The sequence below is a fragment of the Acomys russatus genome, chromosome 3 (genome assembly GCF_903995435.1).
Source record: "Acomys russatus chromosome 3, mAcoRus1.1, whole genome shotgun sequence".
Classification (NCBI taxonomy): domain Eukaryota; kingdom Metazoa; phylum Chordata; class Mammalia; order Rodentia; family Muridae; genus Acomys; species Acomys russatus.
This window is the reverse complement of record NC_067139.1, coordinates 120,391-134,892: the sequence shown is the minus strand read 5'-3', so window position 1 is coordinate 134,892 and position 14,502 is coordinate 120,391. Positions and strand designations below refer to the sequence as shown.

Below are 14,502 nucleotides of genomic sequence, written 5' to 3'. Positions count from 1 at the left end.
GAGTGTTTGGGGATTTTGTTTATAATTTAAAGCTGTAGTGATGTATTTATTTTTATTTTATGTGTGTTTTGCCTACATGTGTGTACATATACCACAAGCATGTAAGTATTCCACATATTCTACAGAAGCCAAAAAATAGCATAGGATTTCCTAGAAGTAGAGTTATAGTTCTGAGCCAGTAAGTTATTTCTTTAGCCCTATTTTGTCTGTTTTTATATTGGTTATGTCCTTATTGCTGGGTTTTAAGGGTTTGGGTTTTTGGGGTTTTTAAAACATATTTTAGATAGTTCATTATTTAAAGTATCTTTTGCAAATATTCTCTCCTTGTGTGTGAATCATCTTCCTTTTTTGAGAGGGTCTTTTACAGACATTAAACAGGCAGTATGTTTAATGAAGACTAGTCTGTTAGCTCTTTATTCTATGAGTTGCACGAACAAAGCCATCAGCACACCTTGATCATGCAAATTTTCTTCTAAGAGTTTTACAGTTTGGTGTCTTACCTTGTGGTCTGTAATCTATTCCAAGCTTGTGAAAGAGATATAAGGTCCATGTTTTGCCTTGTTGGTGCACATCAGTTGACTGTGTTTACAGACACCTATTTCTGGAGTCCCCATCTCTCTCCCACCCTTGTTTGAGTATCTTGTCACTGCTGTCACTGAGATCTCCTTTTGCCCTCCTTTCTGCTCCCTGTTCCTTGTGATTTCCATAGAAAGAATTTAGTAGAGACCCACAGAACATAGTGCAGAGGACAGATGGAGTTTATCACAGAACACAGTGGGCTATGCTAATGGGGAAAGGGGAGCAATGGCAGCAGGGACCACAGAGCAGGAAAACGCTCTTACAGCATGACCGTGGACATGGTCAGGGAGATCGCTGTGCCAATCTACGTATTGAGATAGACTTTATGCTCTATTTAAAGCCTCCAGAACATGCAGCTTTCCTGGAGGGGGTTGACCTATCTAGGTGTTTGGCAGGCCATTTGGATCAATATTACGTTGATTTTTTTTTTTAAATTAACACACAAAAATGATAGGGTAAGGAAGGCATTTTGAAACTGATTTGTTTTTGTCTATCTGCCTTCCTTCTTCCCCATCCCTGCTTGTACCTCCCCACCCCGATCTTCCTTTCTTCTGCTTTCACGTCATATGTGGTATATTGGCCCTCTCTTCCTTAAGGGAGAGGACAGTGGTAACTCTTTGTTCTTTACCTGAAAGCCTTCAGCAAGACAATGATCTTGGGCTGGGCCTGGAGCTCCATTGCCATGTAGAAATCCGTGGGTACCATCCCAGAGCCACATGGAACTCAACATGGTGGCATACACCTGTAACCTCTGCCCCTGGGAGATGGAGGCAGGAGGTTCAGGAAGCTGCTTTCAGCTGCAACATGAGTTTAAGGACAACCTGAACTACATGAGACCCTGTCTCCTTCGGCAGGTAGGGGGATATATCCTATAACTCTCTTGACTGCTTAGAACACCAAGTCTCTACCCAGGTCCAGAGATAGTATTCAAATCCTCTTCTTCTGGCCAATAATCAGAGTCCTGCAGTTTCCGTTCCCACTTTTGTAAGTTACTGACTCCAGCTTTGAAGCCTGGTGATCTCTGACTAGATTCCTAGTGATGCCACATTGCCTTGATAACTGTGGCTTCGTGGTGTGTTTTAAAGTTAGGCAATTACATCCCACTGCTCTCCTCCAGTTGATTATAATCACCGGAGGACATTTACTTTCTTTATCAATTTTAGAATCAACTTGTCAACATTCAAAAGTAGCTTGTGGGGATGTTGAGTCAGATTGAGGTGATTCTGTAGGTCACCCTGAGGAGAAGTGACAGCCTGTATCAGTCATTACTGTTTCTGATTTTTTTTTTTTTTACAAATGGCAGGCACCCTGCACTGAAGGAGCCTCTTTAGACATCACTTCTATACCCTGTGTATGGCCTGATTTCTTACAGTCCTGGCTATATAGTTTAGTGTGTTTTACAAACTCCATATGATGACCTGGGTTTAAAGGCCATATGGATTTATTAAATCTTTACCAGATAGTCTACTAATAACAAAAATACAGTATAACAAATAGAAAAATGGACTATCTATGAAATTAGTCCATTGATACCTATATAGTAAATAATTTCTAATAGATGAGAATTTAGTTTTGTTTCAACTGTTTTGTATATATATACACACACACACATACCTTCTTCTTCTTCTTCCTTCTCCTCCTACTCCTCCTCCTTCTTCTTCTTCACCATCATCATCATCTGTTGACCCAAAAAGTTAGTAATACCCTGTGGTTGTCCTGACCTCTTTAGACAGCCCTTCCTGCTTGCCTTTGCCATTCCCACACTGCCCCCTGGTAGCCTGACATTCTGTTGGTAGCAGTTGGTGTACCAGTCCAGGTAAACCTAGAGAGATTGTAGGCTTTTCTCCCTTTTCTGGAGGGCACTAGGCTGAAAGAACAGCCTGTGTGGGTGCTACTGGAATTCACCTGGTAAATGTACCATGTATGAGTTTCCTTTCTTGATGTGACTCAAAACCCAACAGAAACATCTTAGGAGAAGAATACTTTGTTTTGGCTCACAGTTTCAGAGACACAGTCCACCATGGTAGGGAAGGTGTGGTGGACTTCCTGGTGGTGGGAGCGTACGGTGACAGCTCCTCATATGGCAGATCAGAAAGCAAAGAACTAGCAGCAGAGGTGCGGGACAACATACAAAAGCCTGTTCCTGGTGACCTAAGTCCTCCAAGCTAGGCCTCACATCCCAGAGGTTCCAAACAGGGCCAGCTTCTGGGAACCACCTGTTCAAACATGTGAGCCTGGAGGCAATGTCTCAGACTCAAACCCTTACACAGGGGTGCTCCTTTCTTTGCACTGGATTGTGAGGCACTGGATAGAGCTCTAACTAGCAGCCTTGCTGCCTTGGCAGAGCCAAGCTTACTAGAGGATACGCAGATCTGAAGCCATTAAATGCAGGGTAATAACAGGGCATGGCAGGGGACCATCCCAGCTGCAGATGCTAGCTGCCATTACTCAGCCTGGCAGGCCTCTGCCTGCAATTCTGGACCTGCAACAATCCTTTCAAGCTCCAGCAAGATCTGTTTCATAGATTGGCAGGTCTTCGAGCGTTCCCTCCCGCCCCCGACCCCCGCTCTCGCCCCCCTCTGAGGGAAGTTCAGATAGCTCTGGTTTATTTGGTAATTTCTTACTTTACCCATAGTGCAAAGTTTATAGAACAAGAAACAAGCACTATCAGGCAAGACTGCAGATTTCCTTATACTAGATACATGGTATTTTTAATTCTAATAAGGGAGGTGTCCTGTCACCTGCCTGTCCAAATAGATGACACTTTTCCTTAAGCTAGGTTAAAAAAAAGCCTCTTGACTACAGTTGTCTGGGCATCTTGGAAGAGAGAAATAATGTCAAGGGTTTGGAAACCACCAGCTCAGCACTATGCACTTGGTCTTGCCGTCTCCCTGCCTCAGCTGTTCATGGCTGACTGAAGATGCTGCCTTTGGATAGATCCTTGATGTTAAAAATACTTAAGCTGGATGGCAGGATGGCTCAGTAACCAAAGCACGTGCAGCCACAGGGTAGAAGGAGAGAACCCAGACATGTCCCATGACGTCCACACTCATACTATGACGTTTGCGTACACATGGACAGACTCCCGCTGGTGTTTAACTTCCTTAGAGAAGATCAGCTTAGTTTTCCTAGACTATAGTTGTGTAGTCCAGACCCTGCCTCTTCTGTGCACTGCCCACAGGATGGTCTTTCCCAGCTTCTCCTCTCTCTGCAGGCCCCATTGCTCTTCTGGCACTTCCCCACACCTCCCTTGCTTGCCCTTCTGGACCTGCCCATGGCTGTAGAAAGGTGTTTCCGTCTTTCCCAGACCCCACAGTCCTCCAGTGGCGTTAATCCATGTTAATGTGCATTTTGGTGATAATATCACTGATACATTTATGGGCTCTGCCTCGTCAATTCTGAGGCTTACTGTTCCTCTTTTTGATGACTGGGAATAATGGAATGCCAATTTTGATTCCCATTGGTGCCACAATAAACCCACGCTCCCCAATACCACTCACTGTTTCAAAGCCAGGAGGACTTTTTTCTATAATAAAGGTCCCCAGAAATAAACACCTAAAAGAAAACTCTAGTATTCTGACTTGATATGGCTTATTAAGGCTAAAGGCTTTGACGTATTACAATTTTTTGGACGAAGTCAAGATAAAATATTTGTAGTTGAGCCAGGCCTTGTTAGGGCCTGTAATCCTAGCTAATTGGAAGCCTGGTGCAGGAGGATCAAAGGTTAGTGGTTGGTCTGGGCTACCAAATGAGTTCAAAGCCAGCCTAGCCATCTTGGTGAGACCCTGTCTCAAATTTTAAAAATGAAAAAAAAAAATGGGACCAAGGATATTTCTCAATTGCAGAGCACATACCTAGCATGTGTGAGGCCAGAGGTTCAATCCTTTGCATTATAAATAAATATGCATATATGCATACGCATATACATATATGTGCAATACATATATATGGTGGTTTCTATTGCCAGGAAGAGACATCACAATCGCTGCAACTTTTATAAAGGAAAACATTTAACTGGGGCTGGCTCACAGTGCAGAGGGATAGTCTGTGATCATCATGGTGGGAAGCATGGCAGCATGCAGGCAGACATGGCGCTAGAAGAGGAGCTGAGAGCTCTCCATCTGTAGCCACGGGCAGCAGGAATGAAAAGTGAGCCACTGGGCCTAGATTGAGCTTCCAGGACCTCAAAAACCCACCGCACTGGTGACGCACTTCTTCCAACAAGGCCACACCTCCTAATAGTGCCACTCCCTATGGACCTATGGGGGCCATTTATTCAAACCACCTCATTATATATGTGTGTATATTTACACATGTATATAAACACATGTGTGTATATATACATATATGCATTGTACATATATACAAACACACATATACATATATATGCATATATATGTATACATATACACCTGCATATACACATAAATACACAACACACACACACACATACACACACACATATATACATATACATATATATATACACATATATATATATATACTTGTGGAAAGGCATGGAGAAGCCAAAGGTGTCTAGAACTTAGTTGTTTTTCTATGGTAGTCTAAAAGTGTTTCCTTAATCAAAAATGAAATTGGACAGTTTTTAATTGATTGATGCCAAGGCTTCTCTTCTTGTCACTTCAGAGCTCTCTTGACTGTGACAAGACATTTGGGTTTCATGAGTGAGTTAGAATTTCTTGTGGGATTCAGTTAGCCTAGGAGTCTAAGAAAACTGCCCTCATAGATTGTGGACAGTGGAAACAGATATAACTTTATAGAAATTTGTCTAGCTGTACCTATTGTTAATTGACTGAGCAATCTTACTTTAAGGTCAGGGCCCCAGAGAAGGCAGAGTGCAAGATACACATGGTGGCACTAGAAATTGAGGAGTTACAAATAAGTTCAATTTCCAGTACACATTTTGGGTGCCTCATAACTGCCGATAACTCAAGCTCTGGGGGACCTGATGCCTCTGGCCTCCAAGAGCACTGCACTCAAGATACATACACATAAGTGAAAATAAAAATAAATCCAAAAGTATTTTAAAGGATAATTTTTTAATATAAGAACTATTTTAAATAATACTTAAAATATTTAAAATACATTGGACTAGTCATACAAATGTAAACTTTTTAACATATTAACATGTGAAATGAAGTACTCTTTCCTGGGTTCACACACTATTATGCAGCTCAGACAAATCACAGAGCAACCAATGTGTGATGTTATACACCTTATTACATGGCTGACAAGCCTCTGTTTCCATCATCACCGGTATTACAAACCTGGTGTTTGTGAACAAAAGGGATCTAAATAGACATGCCCACCCCTCTGTAATATCCATGTCCTGTGGTCTACCTGTGTTTGCATGTACAAATTATAATCGCCTGTGAACTGTTCTGTAATATTTCTGAACAATAACCAACTCCACTCCATACACAAAGGGAAAACTGATCTTTCATCTGTGCACCTGTAGCGTTGAGTTTGGCATTACACTCAGCATCTCGGCCTCCCAGTTCCAGCAACAGCTAAGGTTTTGACCCACACTTCAACTTGAGCTGTGACAGGCCTATGTCATCGCATAGAAAATGCACTGAGGAGAAGAAAGAGCTAAATGTAGACAAACCTGTGGATTTGTTCTCAACAGAGCAGTGACAGTGGCATTTCTTTCACATTTTTGTCCTTCTGTATTTAGTTTTTCATCCACAGTGAAGGTATCCCTACGCCCAGCCTCACTTGATCCCTGCCAACCATTGTGCTTTGTTTGTTGTATCTTGGCTTTTCACACATGAGTCCTGAGATGTTGGTGTTTATAAGTACAGCCAGGATTATATTAAGTGGAGACAAACTGAGATCATTTCCTTTAAAATTAGAACTGAGACATCTACTCTCTCCTTTTATATTAAATATAGCATCAAAGTCTTAGCTATAGCAGTTACACAAGAGAAAGGCATGAGGGGCATAAAAATGGGAAGCAAAGACGTCAAATCATCGCTATTTACAGACGACACGGCATTACTTTGGTGACCATATAAAATCTACTAGATAAAGCTCCTATGTCTAATAAACATAAGAAAGTTGCAAGATACAAAGTCAACATAAAAATAAAAGCAGTAGCCGTATATATACCAACAATATACCCCAGAGAAAAGAATTAGGAAAAATATCCCATTAAAAGTTGCTTTTTAAAAAAGTACCTAGCAACACACCTAGCTAAAAAAAAAAAAAAAAGAAGACCTCTTCAATCAAAATTTGTAGATACTGAAAAAGTAAAGCAAAAAAGATGCTAGATGGTGGGAAAATCTTCCATGTTCATGGGTTGGCAGAATTAATATTGTGAAAATGACTATATTACCAAAATTCATTTACATATTTAGTGCAAGCCTATCAAATTTCTGATGTCACATTTCACAGATCGAGGGGAAAACATAGTACAAGAATTCTCATTGGCTGGGTGGTGGTGCCTAGCACTCGGGAGGCAGAGGCAGATGGATCACTGAGTTCGAGGCCAGCCTGGTCTACAAAGCGAGTCCAAGACAGCCAAGGCTACACAAAGAAACCCTGTCTCCAAAAAACCAAAATTAAAAAAAAAAAAAAAAAAAGAATTCACTTGGAACCACAAAAGAATATGAACGTCCAAAGTGATCCCAAGGAGTAAGAACTCCGCGGGAAGCATCACAACAACCAATTTCAAGTTACACTATAGAGCTAGAGTGATAATGTCAGCCTGGGACTGGCCCAAAGCACACAGGCCAGTGAAACAGAATAGAGGGCCCGGAAATAAACCAACTAAGCTATGTCCACCTAATTCTTGACAAGGGAGGAAAATATACACGGGAAGGGGGCGGAAGATAGCCTATTTAATGAATGGCGTTGGTAAAACTGAACCTCCACCAGCAGAAGAATGAAAATAAATACATATTATTTATTTATTTATTACTATTTTCATTTCATTCATTTATTTATTTAAATTTTCTTTTTTGGTTTTTGTTTTGTTTTGGTTTTTTGGTTTTTTTGTTTTGTTTTGTTTTGTTTTGTTTTGTTCAAGACAGGGTCTCTCTGTGTAGCCTTGGCTGTCCTGGACTCACTTTGTAGACCAGGCTGGCCTCGAACTCACGGAGATCCATCTGCCTCTGCGTCCCGAGTGCTAGGATTAAAAGTGTGCTCCATCATTCCTGGCCATATTATTTAATTTTAAAATACATTTGATTGATACTTTTATTGACCTCATTATCTCTGTCTTCCTAGTCCGAACCCAGTTGGCTCCTGTCTTGGGTTCTTATCCATTCTCTTTCATGTTCCATTGGGTGGTATTTCACACTAAAGCTTTCCACTCTGCTGGGGACCTCTTCCACCGGTGTGCCTCTCACCTCCCAATGCCTCTACTCCTAGTTAGCTAACCTTTTTATTTTTTGTTTTATTTTATTTTGAGGCAGAATATGTCTTGCCTGGAATCCACCATGTAGTCCTCAAACATCTGACTCTCCTTCTTCCCCTTCCTGAGCTCTGGCTTACAGACACGTGTTACTAATGCCCATTTTACTCAGCGATTGGCAACCAAACCCTGGGCAAGAGCTCTACCAACTGCATTACACCCTCAGCACTGAGTTAAACCAACTTGGAACACAGTCTTTGTGCTAAGTAAGTGCTGAGTAAAAACATAATTGTTGTCCTTCGTGGTAGAGTTAGAACAGAGGTGTGCACAAAACTCATAACCCAAGGAGCAAGGGAAGGGATTGGAGATAGAGATGCTATCTCTACAGTGATACTAGTGAAGAAGACAATGACTTAAGGCAACGCAGAGACCCCTGAGGATGGGAGGAATCTACTGGCTCAGCCTGTGCCTTAGAAGTAAGGGGATAAAGGGGAACAGGGACTCACCTGAGTGGAGCGTCTGCATCAGGACCTGATAAAACTCAGGCTAGTCAACAGGTGTATTAGGTAGGGTTCTCTGGAGGAACACAACTGGGAGAATGGATACCTAGCAAAGGTGGGTTAAGTAGATTGGCTTACAGGATATGGTCTCAGTAGTCCAGCAATGGTGGGAGGCCTCAGCAGCCCCAATCTGGCACTGAAGGTCTGAAGGATTCCTGGAGAGGCTCAGGGCTTCATGTTGAAAGAAGTTGTTTACTGAAGTCAGGGAAGGTGACAACAGAGGTAGCATGCACAGTTGCAGCAACAATACAGTAGATGAACTTGCTATTAAGACATGAAACCAGCAGGCAAAAAGAAAAAGTGGGTCCCCTAATCTTCCTTCTATCTGGACCACAGGTGGAAGGTCTTGTCCATGTTTAGGGTGAGTCTTCCCATTTCAAATAATCTAATCAAGAAAATCCCTTACAGGCGTGCCCAGAGGCTTGCCTCATGGGTAATCTAAATACTGTCAGGTTGACAGAATTAGCCATCACAGAGGAGGACCCTAGGATGAGCAGGAACAGTGAGATCAGATAACATGAATGTGTGAGGTAGCTTTCTTTTATCTAGCAAAGCATAGCAGTTTAGAATGAGATCAATTGGAGTTTAGGAAACTCGGTGGGTTGGCAGGGGCCCATGGTTATCAGACCCAATCCTTGCACAATCAGGAAAGATAGCTGTTGTGTGGGCTTGTCCTGGGGAGACATAAACAGACATCTGCATGCTCCAGATAAGGCACTGGAGCCATGATTCTGTCCACGAGTACCTTGGTGAAGTGAGGCAGCTGGATTTACCTTTTGGAGCATGGATGGAGGAGTTGCCTGCAGAGTGTGGGTGACCCCAAAGCTTCTGATCACTAAAAAAATCTTACCCTAACATGAATGACAGCGTCCTCATAGCTACATAGATGGAGTCTCCCTCAGTTAAGCATCCACATTCCATATGATCTGGCATGTCCTGGAGCAGAATTACATACAGCTGTCAGGGGTGTGCATGGAGCAGCCAAACCTTAGGTGAGCCTCCCACAGCTTCCCTCTAAGGGAAAGATCAATAGGTCTGACCTTGAGGGTCACTTACAAGTAGTCACAGTCACTGTCACAAAGGTGGTAATGGCTGTTATGCTCTCAAGACAGCCTTAAAAGGTCGGGACTCACCTGTAATCTTGGCCTAGGGAAACTGAGATAAGAAGGTCTCATGTTTGAGGCCCCCATGGGCTCTCTAGTGAGACCCTTTCTCAAGACAACAGCAGCAGACAGAACTCCCCTCCCTCAAGGGAAAGCATAACAGCCAGGTGCTTTGTAATGACTAAGTGGATAGGAACGAAGGTGAGATCCAAGAAGGCTTATAGGGTGGAGGCCACAGAGCAGGCAGAAATGGAGGGGTAAGGACACTCCTATTGAAGGGCAACGTGGGAAATGATCTGGAAAACATGAGCTGCATTCTATGTCCACAGTTCCTTGCTTCCTTCTTTCCCTGTATGCACAAGCATTTGATGTTCCAGATCCCAGTGACAGTGCCCCGCCCACCCAACACACACACACACACACACACACACACACACACACGCACGCACGCACACGCGCACACACACACACACACACACACAATGTCCTTGCCATGCAGCATAAAGTCTAGTGCTGAAGACAGAGTGGGCCCTGTGGGCGACACTACAGGATGCTGTGGGAGGACCCAGGTCACATAATCCACATGGGGTATTTAGAGAAATCCCGTAAGAGGAAGTGATGTGTCAGCTGAGGCCTGATGAGTGTGGCAGCACCACCCACAGAGAGGCTTTCACTTCTACTGCTTAGCTTGTCTTCACTTGGCCCTCAGAGCTGGTGGGTTTCCTACAACTCATGAAGAAGGCTACCTTGCTTCTTCTTCTTCTTCTTCTTCTTCTTCTTCTTCTTCTTCTTCTTCTTCTTCTTCTTCTTCTTCTTCTTCTTCTTCTTCTCCTTCTTATGTGTGTGTGTTTGTCTTTTTGTTTTTTGAGACAAGGTTTCTCTGTGTAGCATTGGCTGTCCTGGACTCACTTTGTAGACCAGGCTGGCCTTGAACTCACAGTGATCTGTCTGCCTCTGCCTCCTGAGTGCTGGGATTAAAGGCGTGCGCCACTATGTCCGGCACCACCTCCCTTCTTGTGGATGCTGTTTTTGCTTTCCTCCCATAGTCAGTATTATATAGATATTTGGGTGGCGCTGGAGGATGGAACTTCCAAGAGTGCCCTCTACTACACATCTCCCCTTCCAGAAACTGCTCAGCATCCCTAGTCCCACCCCTTGCTGTGGTCTCTTCTAGAAGCTGCTCTCAGCTTCTCGGGGCTATTGTGTGTGGACCTGCCTCTTTCTTTATCTACTTCAGAGCCTGCTCTGCCTTCTCACCTCTTTCGCTCATCTCCTAGTGACTTATTCACCGCTAGTCTTCTTGCTTGCTTCTCCCTCCTCTCCCAGATGCAGAGAGTGTATGCAAGACTCAGCCAGACCCTGCCTGCCATGTGTCCTGTCCCTGCAACCACTCAGGTATTTACCTGGCTAATCTTAAACCATTCTGGGCACTTCTGCTTCCAGTGAGAGCCAATGGTGAGCCCACTGTTTACAGATAAAGTCCAGCACCTACTTGCTGTCTTGCTTCTCACTTCTGTCTCAGATTCAGTGACGCTGAGGGATTTCTTGCTTGTCTATGTCTTTGTCAGCTGTCATAGGCTCTGAGAAAATGCCCTGTGCTGCAAGGGTCCACTTTCCAGACCCTTAGCAGGACCAGTCTCAACTATCTTTGTCTGTGTCTGGGAAATGACATCTGACTTTTTTTTTTTAATCTTATTTATAGTTTTTTTTTTTGTGGTATTGTTATTTGTGGTTTTGGTCTTCGGTTTGTGTTTTTCAGAGACAGGTTATCGGTTATCATGTAGCCCAGGCTGTATCACGTAGCCCAGGCTGGCCTTGAACTTCTGCTCCTCTAGCATTCAGCTCTCAAGTGCTAGGATTACAAGTGTGTGCCAATGCTCCTGGATTTTTGTGGTGCTGGGGACTGAACCCAGAGTTTTACACACCCTAGTCAAGAGATCTACCAACGGAAGGATATTCCCCGCCCTCTCCTTCTCACCTTGTTCCCCCTTCTCCAACTCCCACTGATAAGGTGTCATGTAGCCTAGGCTGGCTTTGAACTCCTGATACCTCCCAAGTGCTGGGTTACAGAAGTATGCACCACCACACCCCATTTGTGTCTGTGTGTGTGTTGAGATAAGTTCTCGCTGTAGCCCAGACTGATGTCTACAATCAGCAAATCTGCTTGTTTCAGCTTCTCAAGTGCAGAGATTACAGCCAGCTGTCAACCCCCACACCCAGTCTAGGGTTGTGTTTAATTTTCTGTGGTGCTGGGGACTGAGCCTAGGGCCCACACATAACTAGGCAGACACCCCAGCCCTGAGCTACACCTCCAGCCCTCTCTGGTACTCTCAGTCTGTGGGGACTCCATCAGCATCTCCTGAGTGCTCATAATCTTTGGCCTGGCCTGTTTATACCTGGGATTCTTCTCCCCCTGAACCTCAGGTCAAGGTCAGATCCTTGACCTGTGGACACAAGTTCCTTACATGCAGCTTCTGTGCATCAACAGCGCAATGAACAAATGTGGAGTAGAGGCAGGAGCATTGTTTCAACAAGATCAGATAAATAAAGCACAAAATAAGTATTTTCTGATTTCACTGTTGGGAAATTCACATTAAAGTGGCACAATTAGCAGGCCTGGAAACAAAGGTCCCGGCTTATTTTTTGTTTCATTTTATTTTTTGAGGCTACATAGTCTTGCTGTGTAGGCCAGGCTAGCCTGGAATTCTCTTGGCAGTCCTCAGTGGTAGGGCCACAGGCATGGGCCACTCTACCTGGACATCCTTGATGCTGTTCTGTCTTCAACCATTTCACAGTAATTTTGAATCATTCTCCCTGAGAGCATCTTGGGGGTGAATCTGACCAACTGCATTAGTCTCTTATTCTCTAGATGATGAGAAATCAAATAGAATGACCCAGGCAACACAGTTTTGATTTCTGGGAAACATTGTGTCTTAACAGGGTCCTCTATACCATGAGATCTATAAACCTCTAACGTTCCCGTCTCTCACTATGACTTGGAATTTCAGTTCTGTCCTTGTGGCCCACACTCCCAATTCAGCGAGGAGAATTGACTGTGTTGATCTAAGAGTGAGCAGGCCTGCTGAGGCCTGTGGAAACTCTGCAGATAGGAAAGGGCAGGTCTACACAGGGCCTTCGAGGTGGTTAATGTAAGCTTTTTGGGGATGGGCTTCTGGGACTTGACTCTAACTATGTGAGGCTGTGCAGAGGCATTCAGGCCCCTTTAGGGGCCTCCTTCAGTTCTTACACACACACACACACACACACACACACACACAGACACAGAGAGAGAGAGAGAGAGAGAGAGAGAGAGAGAGAGAGAGAGAGAGAGAGAGAGAGAGAGAGAGAGAGAGAAAGGCAAAAGAAAGCAGGACAGAAGTCCCAGATGGCTTTGTGGCTGTCCTGGAGAGTCAGGGTCAGGCGGGAAAGCAGAAATCCCTCAATTCCTTAGGGGAGGCCTGGCTGGTAAGAACAGGAATGCTCCTGTGGTGGGCATAAAGTTTTAGGATTAATAGATGTATACACACTGCAGAGAGCTGGGATTGGTGAGTGTGTGTAAGGAAAAAGGGCTTCTTAGAAGATTTAGAGAAAAATAGCAACTACTTAATATACTAAACACAGTGATGCCGGAGAGTCAGCATGTTCTGCTGTTGTTCCTAAGGCAGTGTGTTGTTGAAAAGCCCACCTTAGTCTTGAACTTGTAATCCTCCTACCTCTGACTCCTGAGAACTGGTATTGCAGGTGTGTGCCACTGTGCCTGGCTTCTAAAGAAGTTAATGCTTCTTTAGAAACAAAATTCAGACACCTGGTAATTAAAAGCCCTACAGCAAATCCAAGAGAGCCTTCATGTACATGGGAGGCCAGTGTAGGTGGTGTCTGCCTGGAGTGACAAAATTCTAACTGCAGATTCCACTCCAGTGATGGATGGAGGGGCAACACTGGGTGATATGATTGCGATTGGACAAAGATGCAGTTCCCAAAGGCAAAGCATGCTGGGATTGGCCCTCCCTGACTGCTTTATGGGCAGCTTTGTGTCCCTCTGAGAGAAGGCCACTGTCATCCTAAGACAGCATTGCCTTGGTAGTAGAAACAGAACCCCAGTCAGAGGAGCCGAGCACTGTCCAGTCATCCAGGGCTTGCCACTACTTTTTCACAGTTGCTTTTAGCTGCTTTGCAATAAAACTTAAAAGGAGTACACGGGGATGCTAGAGAGACGGCTCAGCATTTAAGGGCACTGGCTGTACTTGCAGAGAACTGGGGTTCAATTCCCAGCACCCATAGGGTGGCTTATAACCATCAGTCACCCCATTTACATGGGATTCAATGTCCTCTTCTGACTTCTGCAGGCACCAGATATGCATCTGGTACACAGACATACATGCACACAAAATATACATAAAATAAACAATGAATTGAAAAGAAGACAGAAATCTATAGGCAAGGCAAAGTATTGTGGCCTGAAATGGGTGCTGTAGAGATGAGTCCTTGGCTCAAGTGCCTGCCAACAAGCACCAGAACCTGAGTTCAGATCCCTAGCACCCTAACAACTGGGTGTGGTTGATACATCTGTATCCCTGACACTGGCTGGGGGCAGGGGTATAGAGACAGCAGACTCCTGGAGTTTGCTGACCAGCCTGTCTAGCTAGTCATAAGAGACATTGCCTCAAAAGATAAGAAAACAGGGAGATCATCAAGGGCTGTGGACATGGACCCAGTAGGGAGCTGCACAAACTCATGCACCAACCAAGGAAGCTAGACTCCCTGTTCAGATATAGCTGATGGACAGCTCATTCTCCACGACTGGGGCATGGGGTGGGAAATCGGGGACTGCCTCTGACATGAACTCTGGTGCCTAAAATTTGATTACTTCCCCTTGCCAGGG

The 14,502-nt window shown here is 44.3% G+C and overlaps 1 protein-coding gene across 1 annotated transcript in view; it reads left to right on the top strand.

Annotated features, from left to right (window-relative positions):
- The window catches only part of Edaradd (EDAR associated via death domain), a 43,197-nt gene that overhangs the window by 21,472 nt on the left and 7,223 nt on the right, over nucleotides 1-14,502 (top strand). The gene's annotated exons all lie outside the window — the stretch shown is intronic.